This window comes from Toxorhynchites rutilus, chromosome 2 (genome assembly GCF_029784135.1).
Source record: "Toxorhynchites rutilus septentrionalis strain SRP chromosome 2, ASM2978413v1, whole genome shotgun sequence".
Taxonomy (NCBI): domain Eukaryota; kingdom Metazoa; phylum Arthropoda; class Insecta; order Diptera; family Culicidae; genus Toxorhynchites; species Toxorhynchites rutilus.
The window spans coordinates 181697866-181716690 of record NC_073745.1 but is presented as its reverse complement, the minus strand read 5'-3'; positions in this window follow the sequence as shown (position 1 = coordinate 181716690).

Sequence of the window (18825 nt, the reverse complement as noted above, 5' to 3'; positions counted from 1 at the left end):
GACATCGTTTTCTTCAACGATGATAGCTGGCATCTCTCCAATTTCACCACAACTCTCCTCCTCCCGTCTTAACCACATTTGCCCGTCGCGATGTTGTACTGGGGTCTCCCAAATACCAGTCCAGAAGTTCGTCACATCGCTAATATCTGGCAAACCTTCGCGGTAGTCGGGCTTCTCGTCGCTAATGTGGTCGTAGAACGCTTTCTCGTTATCTCTGAACATCCGATTTTGTTCCTGGCGCTTTGCAGAGTCAGAGTAACGTTTCAGCCGCTTTGTTAGGACGCTCAATTGCTGTACCAGTGTGTCGAGTTTTTCCGTCAGCTGGTGAGCTCCCAGCTGGCGAAGTTCAGTAGTCCGCACGATCACAGCAACTTGGTGACATAATTTCGCCGATCTGCTGCCTCTTTTGTACGCCATCAGTCTTCCAATTGCGGTGCGCTTGTTTAGGATCCGTTGCTCCAATCTTCTTCGCCAAGGAGGCTCACGCCTTTCACGGAGATGTTGGAGCAGTCCGCCTCTTGGCCTAATACGGTATCCTAAACTTTTGTCGGTCGCCACAGCAGCGCAGTAAACTATCAGTTGCAGCTCCTCCATGTTCTCAGCATCAACCAAGTGCAGCGGAAGAACGTGCTCGTTCATGAGCTTTACTGCACTTATCAGCCTGCGGGAATGCTGCAACTTCGGGATCCTGGGGCGCGACAATGGGTCCGTGTCGCGGAACTGTGAGATCGCCTCGTCGTAATGGAAGACCAGATCGCGTAGTAGTTGTTGATCTGGCTGTGGATCTTCCGGCTCAGGGGGTTGTTGTACTGTGGCCTCCACTGGTGCTGATTCGCGTGCCCCACTCGCGAATGAATTGCTCAGCCGTACTGAACTACGTCTCGACACATCGCTTGCTCTGTTGTTCCTGGAGCTTATTTCTCTCTGCACCTGCTGCTTGATCTCGTCGATTTGCGTTTGGGAGAGCATGTTGTTGCGTACTATCGCTCTACGCCTCGCGTTCATCGCGTTCTGATCAAGCCTCCCGACGAACTCTGGATACGCTTCCTCGAACATTGTTAGTATGCGAGGGCGACCGCTCATGTCCGTCTCCAATGCAGTGCAGATGTAATAGGCGCGGATCACGAATTCGTTCATTTCGTGTGTCCACATGATACGGCGCCTAGTAGTACCCACAAGTGTGGACGACTGTCGTCTGACAGTCGCAACACGCCTCGTAGGCGCAGCGTTTCTTCGGTGATGTCGATGGCTGCTGTTTCCGTGTGGCGGTAGCTCTTCGGGTTGAACCCGGCTGGTGGCCCGCTCTTGCACCTCGTCCTCCAGCCGCTGGCCGCTCGCTCTTACGCCCGTTCCAGGACCAGCTCCAGTTCGGGGACCCTCCTCGGGCGATCGCATTCTGAGTATTCTTCGTGAACGTAGCTCCATTTTCTGGGTGTATCTCTTTTGCCCGGGAGACAGCGGGTTGGCAAGGCCTCCATGACCCGGGAGGCCTTCCCCGGGAGAGATATAGCGCTCTGACTCGCTCGCACCCCCTCACTTAGCCACTTTCGACACCCGTTCTCGGAGCCAAGACCAGGTGTGTGTTTCCAGTTCACGCCCGATCTAAAAATGTCGTCATATGATCTTCGTGGAGGCGTGAGATAGGAACATTTGAGACCACCGGGCAGGCTCCTACCCTAGTGTTGATCCCCATTTGAGAACCCATTTTTTTTTGGCAGACTTATCTCACTTCTTAACTAGGCGAACCTAGCCAGAATTTTCACCTGCCCCCGGGCTTCTGAATGCCAAAGGGGGACTAGGCTCTGCGGAATGCACGTATCTGCATGCTGTTTCAGTCCTGACCGAGAAATTGTCGGACAATCGCGCAGGTGCTAAGGATGACCGACTTTTGGATGCCGGCCAATTCCTTCTCCATGTTCAACACCTTTAGCGATTCCAGAAGTGTCTTCAGGATAATTCCAGTTCGAGAGAAAACGACTGGAACAATTCTTGGGACCTCCCTTAGCCCCCACAGTTCCTTGAGCTCCACGGCCAATGGTCGGTACTTGCAGATTTTGCGACCGTGGGTCTCCTCCAGATTCTGGTTCAGTGGAATAGCGACATCGATGATGGTGACTTTGCGGTCGCTCTTGTCGTAAACCATTATATCTGGGCGGTTGTGGTGGATCGAGAGGTCGGTCAGAACAGTGCGATCCCAGTACAGCTTGAAACGGTCATTTTCCAGGACAGGGGCAGGCAGGTACCGGTAGTTTGGTACGTTGTCTTCCAGTAGAGCACATTGGAGCGCCAGTTGTCGATGAACAATACGGGCCACGTTGTTGTGGCGCTCGGTGTAGGCTGCGTTGGCCAAAACGGGACAGCCTCCCATAATGTGCTCTATGTTTTCACCTGGTTGATGGCACATCCGGCAAATGTCATCAACGTCTTGATGCCAGACGTACCGCCTGCAGTTTCTCGTCGGCATTATCCTGTCCTGGATGGCTATCATGTCGGCTTCTACTACTGAAGAGAGTTCACCACGCGTTAGAAACAGATTAGATGCGGCCTTGTCGACGTGTGGCCGGTCCAGTTGATGGGGGTGGGCACCATGCACTGCCTTCTGCTTCCAAGCTGCAATCTTCTCCTCCACTGTCTGCAGATTGTAGTTGAGTTGGTACTCCGCTTGCGCCAAGTGCAGAGCGCTGTATCCTCTGTCGGCGGCGCAGACAGCCCGGTATAGCGCGTTTTGGTTGGCGCGTTCTGCGAAGTACTCGCGCAGTTGTCGTACCTGGGCAACACACAGTGCAGATATGTCGACTATTCCAAGTCCCCCTTCTTTGCGTGGCAGTGAAACTCTCTCCAGTGCCGATTGAGGATGGTGCATTCCGGCCTCTTTGAATGCTTTCCTCATCCTCCTCTCAAGGTCCTCTAGGTCAGTTTTGCTCCATTTGACTACACCAAAACTGAAGGTCAGCAGGGGAACCGCGAATGTGTTGATCGCGCGTACCTTGTTCCCCGCGTTGAGGAAAGTCCTCAGGACACAGTTCACTCGACTCAAGAACTTGTCTCGCAGCTCCGTCTTGATGTCGGAGTGGTGAATCCCGGTGAGCTGTCGGAATCCAAGATATTTATAGGATTCGCCACGAACCATGTCTCTTATGAACTCGCCGTCATAGACCTCGTAACCTCCGGATTCGGTAAGCTGCCCTTTCAGCAGATGGACACAGCGGCACTTGGTCTTTTTTTTTTATAGAATGATGATGGTCCCACCTCTTTCCCCTACAAAGGCTTGAGCGGGACGAGTTATCTTATTGATAATAATTGAGTTACTGGGTTTATTACATCATACTAACCAGTGAGCACATTAAATTGAAAAGAAAACGGACTGGTTATCCCGCAGACATTGATTACTAATCGATAGAACAATTTAAGCCTTTGTCTAAAGTATTCATTCCATGGCATGTCGAGAGAATTTCCAACCCGGGAAGACCCTAGACCGATCGGGAATTGAACCCAATGCCTATGTCAGTATTAGCCATGAATCTTCAAGGGAAATCCCGCTTTATCAGATCCCCGGCCACGGCCTGCAATTGCGATCGTTTCCGAGTTCTAGTAGCTGAGCAAACCCAAGCCTTATTCTAGCCGACACTTCAGGCCCATCACTTCACATATCCCAAGGCATGTCAAGAAAATTTCCAACCCGAAAAAATTCTTGACCGATCAGGAATTGAACCCAATACCTATGTCAGCATTAGCCTAGAATTTACAAAGGAATTCCCGCTTCACTGGATACCCGACAACGGTCTGTTAATCGTTTTCGAGACCAGACAGCTGAGCAAACCTAAGCCTAATTCCAGCCGATACTTCAGGCCCTACATTCAACCTGGGGTATAAACGTGTCAACCTGAATCTGCAATGAGATCCGCTACAACACAGAAAAATCTTGATATAATTATCTGTTGAGAAGATGAATTTACAAGTATTCCGATTGAGCTATCCCTAGATTACCTCTGGTTTCCACATTAAACCCATTTGAATGCTTTCATTAAAAAGAATTGTTTTTGCATATGTTCTATCTCAAGTTGTCTATGTGTGCTAACGCGCGCGGGCTCAAGCTATTGAAGATTTCACAAATATTGTTTAAGTTAACCATCATCATTATAGTCTAAAGATAAGAAAATACAAATATCCGTTAAACTTCGTCATCTTACACACTAACATTAATTATATGCAGGGTCAAAAATCTAAATCATGCTTCAAAAACTCTTTACAAATACTACGGAATATTCGAAGGCTTGTTGCTGTCTTTGCTTCATTTGGTAATGTGTTATACAGGCGATATCCTTTATAAAAAAGTGAGTTTTGGGTACATGACATTCGAAAGTTCATGGTTCTGAGGTCACTTGCTTGCCTTGTGTTATATCGGTGCATATCTCTTCCATACGTTATCGTGTTTTGTAAATAGTTCGGTGTCATGCCGCTAACCATCTTATATATGAACGTAAGAGTGCAATATTTGATACGCTGTCCCACTGACATCCATTGTAGGCATTCAAGCATAAATCTTCGTGGAGTAAGTCGATCGCATCTCAATATCAAGCGCATGGCCTTGTTTTGAACAATTTGCATTCTATTCATTTGCCTCTTATTTGCGAGAAATAGCACAGATGCACAATAATCGAAATGTGGAGCGATCAATGCTTTGTAGATGGTAATTTTACTTTCAAAGGTCAAGAATCGATTAATTCTACAAAGCACTCCATATTTTTGAGCTGCCTTCTTTATTATTATTTTTTTTTCCAAAATATATATTTTTATTAAGGCTCATATGGCGTCAGCCTAACGGGGCCGGGAGTTCAATATTTTGACAATGTTTGCTTAGACTATGTTAGTAATATGTAACCGATTACTCGCGGTTGACTCGAGGTTAGTATTACAAGTGTTCTCATAATTGGTATGTCGCAGTCTTCGATGCTCTGTACGTGTGCCCGACACGGGATACTTCCTATTGGGATGCAGCTGACCATTAATCAGCAACGCCCCCTAGTCTGTACCCCATATCTAGCGTGGTGCGTCTTTCTCGACTCGAGGAATCCAGGATAGAATGGTCGCTAGCCGGCGCAATCATCAGCTCGTGTAGAGTTGTCATGAGCGGTACAACCTTTGGCTCTTGTTGAATCATCAGTGGACTGCACAACCTTTGGCCCGTGTATCTGTAAAGAGTGTGTGTATGTATTGCCGCAACTAAGTAAAAGTTTATAGATCGGATAGGATGGATATGAAACAGGGACACAACGAAGGAAACATCATTAAACGTTGACATTGGCGTTTCTGAGGAACAGGTATAGATGAAGCAGAAGATCAAGATCGCGGCTACCTAAGATATCCCGGACGGGGATATCCGATTGTCTGCCTTGTGCTCTCAGTGCTCTGGAGAGCTGAGAGCGAGCAGCATGGAATCGGATACACGACCAGACAACATGCTCGATGTCGTGATAGCCATCGCCACAATCACAAAGATTGTTTGCTGCGAGCCCAATACGATAGAGATGCGCGTTTAGGTTGTAGTGATTGGACATAAGCCGAGATATCACACGAATGAAATCACGACCTACATTCAATCCCTTGAACCATGCACTCGTCGAGACCTTAGGGATAATCGTGTGTAACCAACGATCGAACTCATCACCACTCCACATGCGCTGCCAACTTACGAGCGTATACTGACGAGGAATGTGGAAAAATTCATTATAAGCAATTTGCCTTTCAAAAAGTGTGCCTTCTAAAGCGCCCACCTTAGCTAGCGAGTCCGCTTTCTCATTCCCCGGAATCGAGCAATGAGAGGGAACCCATGCTAAGGTAATCGTGAATAATTTTTCGACCAAAACACTCAATAGTTGTCTTATTCTTGTTAGGAAATAAGATGAGCGTTTATCAACTTTCATTGAGCGGATTACCTCTATTGAGCTGAGACTGTCTGAAAAAATAAAATAGTGGTCGATGGGCAATGTTTCAATGATCCCTAATGCGTAATATATCGCACCCAGTTCAGCGACATACACGGAACAAGGATCTTTTAGTTTGAAAGAGGCACTGGAATTTTCATTGAAGATGCCGAAGCCAGTGGACCCGTTTATGAATGAACCGTCAGTAAAGAACATTTTATCAGATCTAACTTTCCCATATTCTGCCGAAAATATCGGCGGAATAGAATCGGAGCATAGGTGATCTGGGATTCCATGGATTTTTTGTCGCATGGACAGATCAAAAATGACAGAGGAATTGCAGAAGTATGGGAAGCAAACTTGGTTGGAGATGCCTGGTGAAGGGTGCACGTCGTGTGTAAGGTACTCATGGTATAAAGCCATAAAACTTGACTGAGGAGTCAGTTGGAGTAGATCTTCGAAGTTATCAATTACCAATGGATTCATGATCTTGCAACGGATGAGAAATCTGTAGGATAATTCTGTGAACCGAAGAGTAAGCGGGGGTACTCCTGCCAAAACTTCGAGACTCATCGTATGTGTCGAATGCAAACACCCCATGGCTATACGCAAGCAACGATATTGTATTCTCTCCAGCTTGAGAATATGAATCTTGGCAGCTGATCGGAAGCAAAAACTGCCATATTCTAACGCTGATAATATCGTTGTTTTGTACAACTGAATGAGGTCTCCTGGATGGGCACCCCACCATGTTCCGGTAATTGTTTGGAGAAAATTGATTCTTTGCTGGCATTTCTGTTTCAAATACGCAATGTGTATCCCCCAGGTACACTTAGAATCAAAATATACAGCCAGATATTTGAAAAACATAGAGTGTTGGATCGTTTTGCCGGATAGGTGAAGCTGGAATTGGGCGGGTTCGTGCTTCCTAGAAAAAACGACCATTCCAGTTTTCTCCGTAGAGAATTCGATACCCAGCTTGAGGGCCCACGTGAACAGATTGTTCAGGGTATCTTGCAACGACTTTTGCAGAACGACGGGATTAGTACCCGTGATGGAAATAACTCCATCGTCTGCAAGTTGTCTCAGCGTGCAGTCTCTAGTTAGACAATCATCCATATCATTGACGTAAAAACTGTACAAGAGGGGGCTCAGGCAGGAGCCTTGTGGTAGGCCCATAAAACTGTAACGAGAAGATTTCGAGCTGCCATGAGAGAAAATCATGTGCTTTTCTGACAGTAAATTGTACAGGAAATTGTTAAGAATTGGTGAAAGTCCACGATTATGAAGCTTCTCTGAGAGAATTTCCATGGAAACTGAATCAAATGCCCCTTTGATATCGAGAAAAACGGAAGCCATTTGTTCTTTGCGAGCAAATGCGATTTGGATTTCAGAAGATAGCAGCGCGAGACAATCATTTGTCCCTTTACCTCGGCGGAAGCCAAACTGCGTATTTGACAGCAAATTGTTCGTTTCTACCCACTTGTCCAAACGAAGTAGAATCATTTTCTCTAACAATTTACGAATACAGGATAACATTGCAATCGGCCTATACGAGTTGTGATCGCAAGCCGGCTTGTTGGGTTTCCGTATGGCTATCACTCTCACTTGTCTCCAGTCATGCGGGACAATATTCAGCCTTCTTTATAGTATAGTTTATATGTTCGTCGAAGCGCAGCGTTTTTATATGTTTCGTCGAAGCGCAGCGTGGTTTGACATCTGCTGGTCGTTTATTACTTACGAAAACAACACAGTGCACTTTTTCATACACGTTTCGAAACTTTTGAACTTGAAATTCTAAGTATTTGCCTAATTCTCTTGTGAACAATTTAGAAATTTAAGTACACCATTTCAGTTAGTAACTAATATGGAATGAATAAAACGTACATACAACGGGAAAAAAGGTCTATTTATTAGATAATATTATGATTTGTCTTGAGATGGTTGTGGGGCACATTCGGACACTGTTTATTATCTCATAAAGTTTGTGTCTGATTTACTAACAAACATCAATTTAGTCTGATTTTCCTAATGATGGTTCGAAACTACAAAAAGAAAACCGGTAGAACCAGCATCAACGAAGATGAGATGGAAAGAGCTATCGAACTAGTTTCGAATAGAACGTTTTCATGATTCTAGCTCACAGGTGGTCCAACTGGGTCCATTGTTTTTGCTAATTTCCCAATTAACGGTTGCATAACGGGAAAACTGTTTCTCAATGTTCTGGAACATTTGAAAAAGGCAGCAGAAACCAACGTAAACGAATAAATTTCAAAAAATCAAAAATCAATCGAAAAGTCATTGCACTTTTGAAACAATTAAATATTGCGGCGAAAATTGCACAATTCATGTATTTTTTCCACCTTATGTCACAAATCGCTTACAACCGCTGGACGTTTCAGTTATAGGCCCTTTCGAGCAAAAGCTCTCAGTTTCCCAGAACGATTGGCTATTCAACCATCCTGGACAAAGTATTTCTATACACGACCTTTCAAGTATAGTTGCATCGGCTTATACTGCTTCTTTTAATCTGAGTAATATCCTAGCTGGATTCAAAATGACAGGTTGCTATCCTTTCTCAAGAAAGGTTTTTTCGGACAAGGATTTTGAATGCTCAAATGATTTCACCTACTGAAGCGGAGGTAGCAACTGACTCATCGGGTAATACAACAATGCTGCAGAACATTGCGTCTACAGCACAGATAGATTTTACTTTGGCAGCTTTGTCCCCGGAAAATGTTGAACCTTTTCCAAAAACTTCACCGCGGAAAAACACCACTCGAAAACGGAAGAGAGCAAAATCACGATTTTTTACTGTCTCTCATAGCAAGCAGTTTCCTTTCAGACAAATACTGATAAACAGAAAAATGCAGAATATGCTGGAAATAAGAGGAAACGGAAGTAATTGTTGATAAACATAAATTTTTTTTTCGTTGTCCGAAAGTGCCCCAGGACTGTCCGAAACTGCGCCACACATGGGGCACATTCGGACAAAAAGGCAATTTTCTAAGATTCGATTAAACCATTCGTAATCGCATCAACGCACACCTCTAACACGCTCATATGATACATTGGTGTTCAAATGATAACCAGGATGAATTCCGCATTTTTTTTAAGTTTACAAAAAAAATTAAGAATCAAAGAAAAAAAAAGTGTCCGAATGTTCCCCTCCACCATCCCCCATCCCCCTCTCCCCCACATATTGTATCCATATAAATTCGACATAAATCGGTTCAGTAGTACTTTAGATAACGTATCCGTCAGTTTGAAAAAAACTAGTTTCGAGAAAAACGTGTTTGAAGTTAATTGTTATAGCCGTACCAGATCAATAAATTAGCTATAACTCGGTAAATAATGGTGTTTTCGAAAAGTCCTTCCTAGGGTATATTCTTGAATGCCTAAAATAAAGCAAAGAATATTTTCACTATTCATTATATCATTATTTGTTCATCTATCTTTTAGCTATAAAATAAAAATTGAACGGAATAAAATCTTCATAATTAGAATAATTATAAGCTGATAAAGTGAGGGTTTTTTTTTATTGTTTTTTCAAATTTCTTGACTAGTATACCCCCTTAAGAAATCATTAAGAAAATATGAAATGAGTATAATGGAGTTTGACGTATTACACATTATTACACATTAGTTAGTTGTCTATTTAAGTGGTAATAGTAGATGAAATATCTATCAAATATGTTTAATCCGACCATTAGGGCCAATCCTGTTGACATTAGTGAATAAAAATTAAAATATGTATATGAAAATATGAATATGAAATCATTACCTGTTTTTTGACATAAGACTATATGTTGAGGTCGGTTTAACTCACTGAGTAAATATCTGGTTTAGCCGGGCAACTTCGAGATGTTCTTCTATTTTTCTCCGCAGGATCCAAAATATGAGGTGTACAGTTCTTCGGCAAACGGGAGTGGACGGGAAAAAAAGGTCTATTTATTAGATAATATTATGATTTGTCTTGAGATGGTTGTGGGGCACATTCGGACACTGTTTATTATCTCATAAAATTTGTGTCTGATTGTCGTTTACTAACAAACATCAATTTAGTCTGATTTTCCTAATGATGGTTCGAAACTACAAAAAGAAAACCGGTAGAACCAGCATCAACGAAGATGAGATGGAAAGAGCTATCGAACTAGTTTCGAATAGAACGTTTTCATGATTCTAGCTCACAGGTGGTCCAACTGGGTCCATTGTTTTTGCTAATTTCCCGAATAACGATTGCATAACGGGAAAACTGTTTCTCAATGTTCTGGAACATTTGAAAAAGGCAGCAGAAACCAACGTAAACGAATAAATTTCAAAAAATCAAAAATCAATCGAAAAGTCATTGCACTTTTGAAACAATTAAATATTGCGGCGAAAATTGCATAATTCATGTATTTTTTCCACCTTATGTCACAAATCGCTTACAACCGCTGGACGTTTCAGTTATAGGCCCTTTCGAGCAAAAGCTCTCAGTTTCCCAGAACGATTGGCTATTCAACCATCCTGGACAAAGTATTTCTATACACGACCTTTCAGGTATAGTTGCATCGGCTTATACTGCTTCTTTCAATCTGAGTAATATCCTAGCTGGATTCAAAATGACAGGTTGCTATCCTTTCTCAAGAAAGGTTTTTTCGGACAAGGATTTTGAATGCTCAAATGATTTCACCTACTGAAGCGGAGGTAGCAACTGACTCATCGGGTAATACAACAATGCTGCAGAACATTGCGTCTACAGCACAGATAGATTTTACTTTGGCAGCTTTGTCCCCGGAAAATGTTGAACCTTTTCCAAAAACTTCACCGCGGAAAAACACCACTCGAAAACGGAAGAGAGCAAAATCACGATTTTTTACTGACTCTCATAGCAAGCAGTTTCCTTTCAGACAAATACTGATAAACAGAAAAATGCAGAATATGCTGGAAATAAGAGGAAACGGAAGTAATTGTTGATAAACATAAATTTTTTTTTCGTTGTCCGAAAGTGCCCCAGGACTGTCCGAAACTGCGCCACACATGGGGCACATTCGGACAAAAAGGCAATTTTCTAAGATTCGATTAAACCATTCGTAATTGCATCAACGCACACCTCTAACACGCTCATATGATACATTGGTGTTCAAATGATAACCAGGATGAATTACGGATTTTTTTTAAGTTTACAAAAAAATTAAGAATCAAAGAAAAAAAAGTGTCCGAATGTTTTCGAAATGACCCGTTCAGTTTAGTTTTCCAATTTGGTTTTTTTCAAGATTAGAGGCGAATGAACTGATGAATTTTAAAGCCTCTATAATTCAAAACATCATAATCATCATCACCACTCAAGTCGTCTCGCTCCAGCAGTCAAACAACAGTCTTTATCATTTACAACTTGCTTTTGTCAATTGTACAAAGTAGTATGTCATTCGGAAGATAAAAGGTGTATGAGTCATGCTGGTTACTTATTATCTCAAAAGCTTGTTTTAATAGCTCAAAACTTAAAACTATTTGAATCGATCGAAAAGATCTATGAATATCAAGATTTGTCGATGCATGTCGTTGGATGTCGGTGAAACTTCTCTAAATAGTATGCTTCAACTGGCCAACCTCAGCCTATATTTTGCTGTGTTGGACATTTTTTTTCACCACAGAATGCATCTTCATAAAGAAGCAAGCATTGTACAGAGTAGAATCAAATAAGAAGAGAAACATTGAATAGGTTCGGGTTTCATTCCGTGAAGGTTGTACGTATTGTTGATTTTATGCGTTATGAAACAGACAACGGTAGTGGGGGACAAATATATAAACGTCTGAACCGCGCTGTGTGTAGTACGAGAAAAATGTCGCGATGCATACTGAGTGGGTAACGTCTATTGTTCTGAGTACGTGTATTGTTCTCACGAGAAAATGATTGAATCAATCAACTTAAGTTGCGTCTACAAAACAACGCGAATCTATCGGTCCTTTTCATGACCACAAAAACTTTCGACTAAAGAATTATTTTAGGAATTTCGATGCATTCTAAAAATCTATTTTATAATTATTACTGGCTGAAGGGAGCTTCTGTGAATTCTGGAGTGTGTTTCGATCTATTGGCGTAATGATGTTGTTTTGAATTATAGAATCTTTAAGCTTTCTCAATTGATTCGCATCTAGCCTTGAAAAAGACCAAACTAAACAACACGGCCTTGAGAAAAACCAATTGGAAAGCCTTGCTGCCGTCCCGTCACTGACTGGATGAATGATAAATCGTGAATGACTGATTTGTGATTTTTTTTCAATCGAACAAAACTACCACTTTTCACAGAAATCTGAGAACCACTATATAGGTTTGGCATGGAATGGCTGTAAATATATTTTTATAACTATATATAAACAATTCTTTTTTAATTCTAAGGTTTTAATTAGTAAGGTAGAAAACCGATTACTCGCGGTCGACCCGAGTTTAGAAGGGTGATATTTTTTTTCAGAAAAAGGATGGGATATAAGGAGATTGTAACAATGTTGATGATCAAACTCAATTCTTAAATCTATTCGTATATCTATAGTGTATTTACATTTCAACTTATTCTACTGTTTATAGCAAATCAAATATTTCTATCAAGGCGTTTATTATTAAATTTCTTCAATGTTTGTGCTCGCCGGTAATAATTGCGTAATTGTATGTTAACAGTGCGATTGTGTCTTGAACTGCTTAATTTTTTTGCGGCCCGCGGCCTTGACTGACACGTGTTTGTAGCCCGTCTGAAAAAAAGATTGAGTACCGCTAGTCTAGGCTAAACCTTATGATCAGAAAGTACCGGGAATTTCTCAATAAAACAAAATAGAGTTAAACTCCACGCAAATTTATGTTATCTCCTTCAAAATATGATCCATATGAAGCAACACACATGTGTCAATGCTTGACCCAGTCCTTCATGCATCCCTGGTAGGCCGACAAAGGGATAGTCTTCACTGCCCATGTTTGTATAGGAGACGTAATCACCAACACTATTAGTGTTGGGAAAACGCACTTTTGTTGGTTTTTTTTGCCTACAAGCGTAACCATGTAAATTTCCAATGAAATAATCTGTCCAGTTGAAGGATATTATCGGCAAAAAGAGGGCCTAGGAGATTTTGTGGAATAAAACTTTTTTTCCATTTGGATAACGCTTGCGTCTATTTAAGCGTCGTGCACAAATTACGTAACGCTAAAAGGCCGGATTTTGGACAAACTCCCCCCCCCCCTACGTAACGCAATTTCCTATCTCTAATACGCAACCTCCCCCCCCCCCTTACGTTACGTAATTTGTACACGACGCCTTATGAGGACAACCAATCGTTTCAATGAACATTTGTTTCAATAGCTAGACGTAATCACCAGGTTGCTCTGTCTGTAGCGTTAGTATTTACATTTCCGATAATAATCAAAACGTCTTCGTCGGTAGTTTCAGTTTCAGTTATCGGATAAAATCAAAAAGGTTTGAAGAAATTTAGTGAAATGTCTGGAAAAAGGTGCTCTGGATGTGTTGCGAGTTTATGATAGTACATTTATGTGAATACTCTGGGATATGATGAGAACAGCAGGTGCTTTTTTTCCAATTAATTGAATTTGTAAGAGCAATTTGTAATGTTGGTAATTTTAGCAACATGATTTACCGATATCACGATCAATCGCATAGAGATGGTGAAGTGACTTGCACCAACGGTAGGAGTAAATGCTGTGTATGTGGAATAATTCGATGTTGAATACAAGGACTTATAATGCTAAGAACCAACATTATTTCAATTTTACTAATGATCTGATTGATTCAAATGCAGAAAAAAATAAACCGGTTCCCGCATGCACGGTACCGTTCTGAATCATATTTCGGACGCTTAAGGCATCTGATGCAGAAAACAGATCTTAACTTTATGCACAAGTATTATTTGGATGATATTTTCAATAAATTAGTTCAATATGCCTTTAAGATTTCTACTTTGGCACCTATTGATTGAAAACATAACAAAATCATCGAATAAAATGCGTTTCAGAAGAAGCAAATAAGAATCAAACTTTGGACACTATTTATAAAAAAAATCAAATTTCGGACACTTTATTTTGTAATTTTTTGGACGAAAATTACATTACACTTGATTATATTTTATAGTCAACTGCGAAAAACTTACCAAGTAATCGCAGTAAACTGTTAGCGATGATGAGAACTGATGAAGCATGGAAGAAATTTCAATATTTATGAACGGGTAAATTCTACGTGCTCAAGCTAAGCAAACGTCAAACATAAACGATAATGAGTAGTGTTGTCAGATTTTTGCCGATTATGTTATAATTCAAATTTAGTTCTCATATGAAATGATAGTGAAACCAAGAGATTACCAAGAGATTAATTGCTTCTTTAGCAATTGTGATATTAATTTTATAGTTATAATTGCATTAAGCAGTTCAAGATTTTAGAAGAAAATGTCCGAAAGATGATGTTGTCCGAAATATGATTCAGAACGGTACGTTAAAATGAAAAAAATCCCGGTACTTTCTGATCATAGTGTGAGACGGGTGAACCAGAATTTCCCATCCATTATTTTCCAAATAGTGTTTGACTCCAACAGCAACAGCGTTGTTATGGTGAAATAATATCGACTCGTGTCTGGTCGCATAATCTGGACATTTTTCGGCAATAGCTCGCTTTAAATGGATCAATTGTTGCCTGTAGAAATCCTCATTGACCATTTGACCAGGTTTTAGCAGTTCACAATGGACACTCTTTTGATCCCACCAAATACAGAACATTTCTTTGGCACCGTGGATATTCTTCTCTGGTGTTGATGTTACTCGTTGGCGAGCTTTACATTTGATCTTTTGAGTTTTGTTTTTTGTGTTTGTGTATAAACTGAATTTCTTTGGTTTTGGATGTATCCTGCGGCTTTAAGCCGTTTAGAAATAGCTCGTCGAGTTACTCCCAATGATTCCACAAGCTCTGCCGTCATCGATTAGTTTTAACGCTTTGAATCATCGTATGGGAACGGAACGAATTAAGTTGCCCAATTTAAAATCAATAACTTTTGAAACCCAAAATATATCATTCATCATATAGAGTCGGTTTATTATCGGCTCCGTAAAGCTACTGTGGTTGAGTCTTTACAATAATTGAATTGGAAGAAATCATCCTTTTGTATTTTGAGCATACAAATCATCTCACTAACATTATGAAACTAACAAAAAAAATGACAGCTCGCTGAACTGACAGCTTGATCCCTGTGGGGGAGCTTTTCTAGGTTGCCTACGCTCAGTTTAGCCCAACTGAAACAGAGATGCCACCCCTTTAGAAAATCTTTTGTCTTCCAAAACATCGGTGAGCATCTTCGGCATGGATCGAACGTGTTTTTCACTGCAAGTGTTGTTAATATTCTTCCATTAGAACTACAATGTTATTTTCGATGAACCTTTATTTGTTTTCTATGATACCTCCAGCAGATGGCATTGAGATAACGATCCTCCAAGACCTTCGTACAGATCTGAGGTTGCGTGCCTCTCGTTCATGTTCTTCTTCAGAAATTCCATGACGGATTCGATAAAATGCATCTTTCCGACGACATACAAACCAGCACGGCTCTGGAGCTGCTTCACCATGTTTAATGGTCACTCGAAGATTTTATTTTCGTTTGTGTTCTCAATTAGGCTTTAACCACGCAGTAATCTTTCCGCTTGATCCAAAAACGTTGTACTTGCTGTCATCCGTAGACATCTACGTGTGGCTTTGTAAACCCCCAATTGACTTGGATATTTATCACTAATCCAAAGAACTACCGTCTAGCTACTTCACCACGAAGACTGCGAAGTATGCACATCGCGCTGGTGTGATCGAAGTGCAGTATCAACAGTCTATAGACGACACTCGTACACAACGGTCGTCGCGCGGATGTCGCCTACAGGCGACACTCGTAGCGAAAGGGTTAAGGGTTACAACAAATATTGGAAGATACACTTCCACATGTTATTCCTCTACTTCTACATGATGACATACGGTGCATATTCTCGAACTAGTTTTCATAACAAAGAATAACAGAAAAATATTATTTGTTCCAAAATATGTAACAATTTTGTACTAAAACAACCAAATGTTACTCTTCATAGAATATACAACACGAAAAACATATTTTAAGTGCGTGGAAAAATAATCTTAGACATCTTATATAATTTGGAAACCAGATGTGATGACCACCACTGTACTGATAAGATTAAATACAGCTGCCTCTAATCATGAACATACCATATTCACAAAGGCTGTATACAATTGATAATGTTGATAATTGTTGAAAAAAACTATCACTCCATAATTAGAATGACTTTATTCGCTACGGTATGGTTACTACGGAACCAGAAATCCATGGGAAAATATACAAAAGACTGATCACTTTCTATGATTTCTATGAACATACAATAAATATGGTTTAACATATACGAAACCACCTACAATAACATACAAACTAATGATAACTGTTTGCACATATCAATTAACCCGCTGAGTTATAAATCATGTCAAACAATATCGTATATAGGTATTTTGTTATCACGACAGAGTGCGACAAAAGTTAATGATGGTTAGAAAAATTAGTCTCATAAACAATGTGGACATTTTGATATCAGATACGTTGTAACTTGGCAAACATTCGCTTGCTTTTTCACAGTCAATCATCAAACTCATATAGCACGCGGACACCAGCAACTGTGTTGATTTTTTAAATATAAAACCCAAGTAGAATTTAAGTGAAGCTTTGATAATCAAGCTTTTCCATCTATGTTCCATTTGATCTTTCCGAATACATCATTCGGATTCATGAAGGATTGTTCAAAGATTGACAGACTTAAATACCTATGGTTATCACCGACTATAGGGCCGAGACCTTTGAATTATTGGAGTCATTAGCGACTATTAGCTAGCTTCGAATTCTTTAAATTCACGGGCATTGCAAGAAAAAGCTCGGCTAATAACCTGGAAAAATCATGTTGAAATATTATTTACCAAATGCTGCTGAACGGATCTCTCGATATTTTTCCATTTTTCCGAAATTGCTACCTTGAGCTCTTCAATAGCGGTGTACCGCTTTCCTTCAGTGTAGATTCTACGTACAAGGATCCCCCTAAGATTTTCAACAGGATTCAAGTCTGGTGAGCGAGCCAGTCAGTCCAAAAAAATAAGTTTGTGGTCTCTAATTTATTGCTTAGTTTCCTTGCTGGTGTGAATAGTAGCATTATTTTGCTGGAATGTGATGATATCCACGCAAAAACGGTAGAAGAGGGGATTTCAGAACATGTATATAATCTTTCAATGATGTGAAAGCTATCTTGAGCTTTCCAATTGAACAGAATCCCACCCAAACCATGCACGAGCCTTCACCAAAATTCCTGGTTGAAAAATACTGTTCTTTCTTCCGTAAATCTTCCGTTGAAACCATCGGGACCATCCAAATTGAACTTTTTTTTGTCACTGAAGATAACCTAGCGAAGTAAAAAGTAAAAAAAAAATGGAGAACTTAACGTTATGGTATAAGGTACACCGGGGCAAGTTGAAATTCGGAGTAAGTTAAAACGGAAATCATAACTTTTACTAGGAATGATGGATTGACGTGATAAAAATATATATAGTAAACATTATCTCTCAACCCACCTTAAGACAGCCATTACCCTATTTTTTATCGAAAGTCATCTGTTATACCTTGAATATGCTGCAAACAGATTTCAAGTGATTTTTTAGGATAACTTGCAAGTTGAACTTCGAAAAAATCGTTTCAACTTGCCCCGGTGTACCTTATAGCAAAATGTACTAATTCGAAAACGTTCTTTGTCATGACATACCATGTCTCACTGTTGATTCATGTGAGATTTGGCAAAACTCAGACGTTTTTCGATGTGAGATGGTGTAAGATTAGGATCTTTAACCTTTTCAGCCCACTTCATGTAAGGGCTTTTTATCAAAATTTGACGAATGGTTTCCCATGAAAAAATTTAATTCAACGATTTCTTTATTTGCGTAAGCGATTTTGAAGTATTCGAAGCTGTTCTAATTATTTCCCGCTTATCCCGGTCAGAGAGCTTCGATGTACGTGGAGCTTTCTTCTTTTTACCGTATCCTTCGTCAAATAATTGAGAACTACTTGATGGGATCGTCCAATCCGACGAGTAATTTCTCTAATTCCAACATTTTCTTGGTGAAATGCATCGATTTGTCCTTTTTCTCTATCCGTAAGCACTTTTCCTTTCTACATTTTATAGATTTATTAATCAAACTAACTAAAAACAACGGAAAACGTAACTGGTCTTATAGAAACTTGACACATGAAAAATACAAAAACATTTGTTTACGTTCAACGCTTGAACACACACATATGAAAATCATGCAGTGTATGATAGTTACCAATACAATATACTAGAAAATAAAAGGAAGCGTTGTTTGTTTACAATGACACAAAGCAGCAAGATCATACACTAGTCTTATAGAAGTTGGACAGAGTGTAGTCCGGACCTAGCTCTAAGCGATTATCCTGACTGATAAAAAAGTGAGATTGGGATTGCGAAAAACGATACTAGGGTTTTTCACCAATAAGGACCAAGTCTTCTGCGAGAGAGGCGTTATGAAGCTACTTTTAAAATGACATCAAAACGGTGCATATTTTACCCAAATCGCACAATCCGAAACATCTTTGATAATATTTTGAATTTTACGCAAAGGTAGTGGAGTTCTTTTTCTCCTTGTTTTTTTATCCTTTTTCCATTAGTGTCCAACATACAGGCCGTATTTTGTATGGTAGAAATGTTATATCAATTTTTTCAGCGGGGCTGGATCAATTTCTACGACTTGAACTGTATCGGTTCTTGAACATCTCACTACATACATAATATTCTATTATTCAGGCTGGGCTTCAATTTGGATGTGAAGGG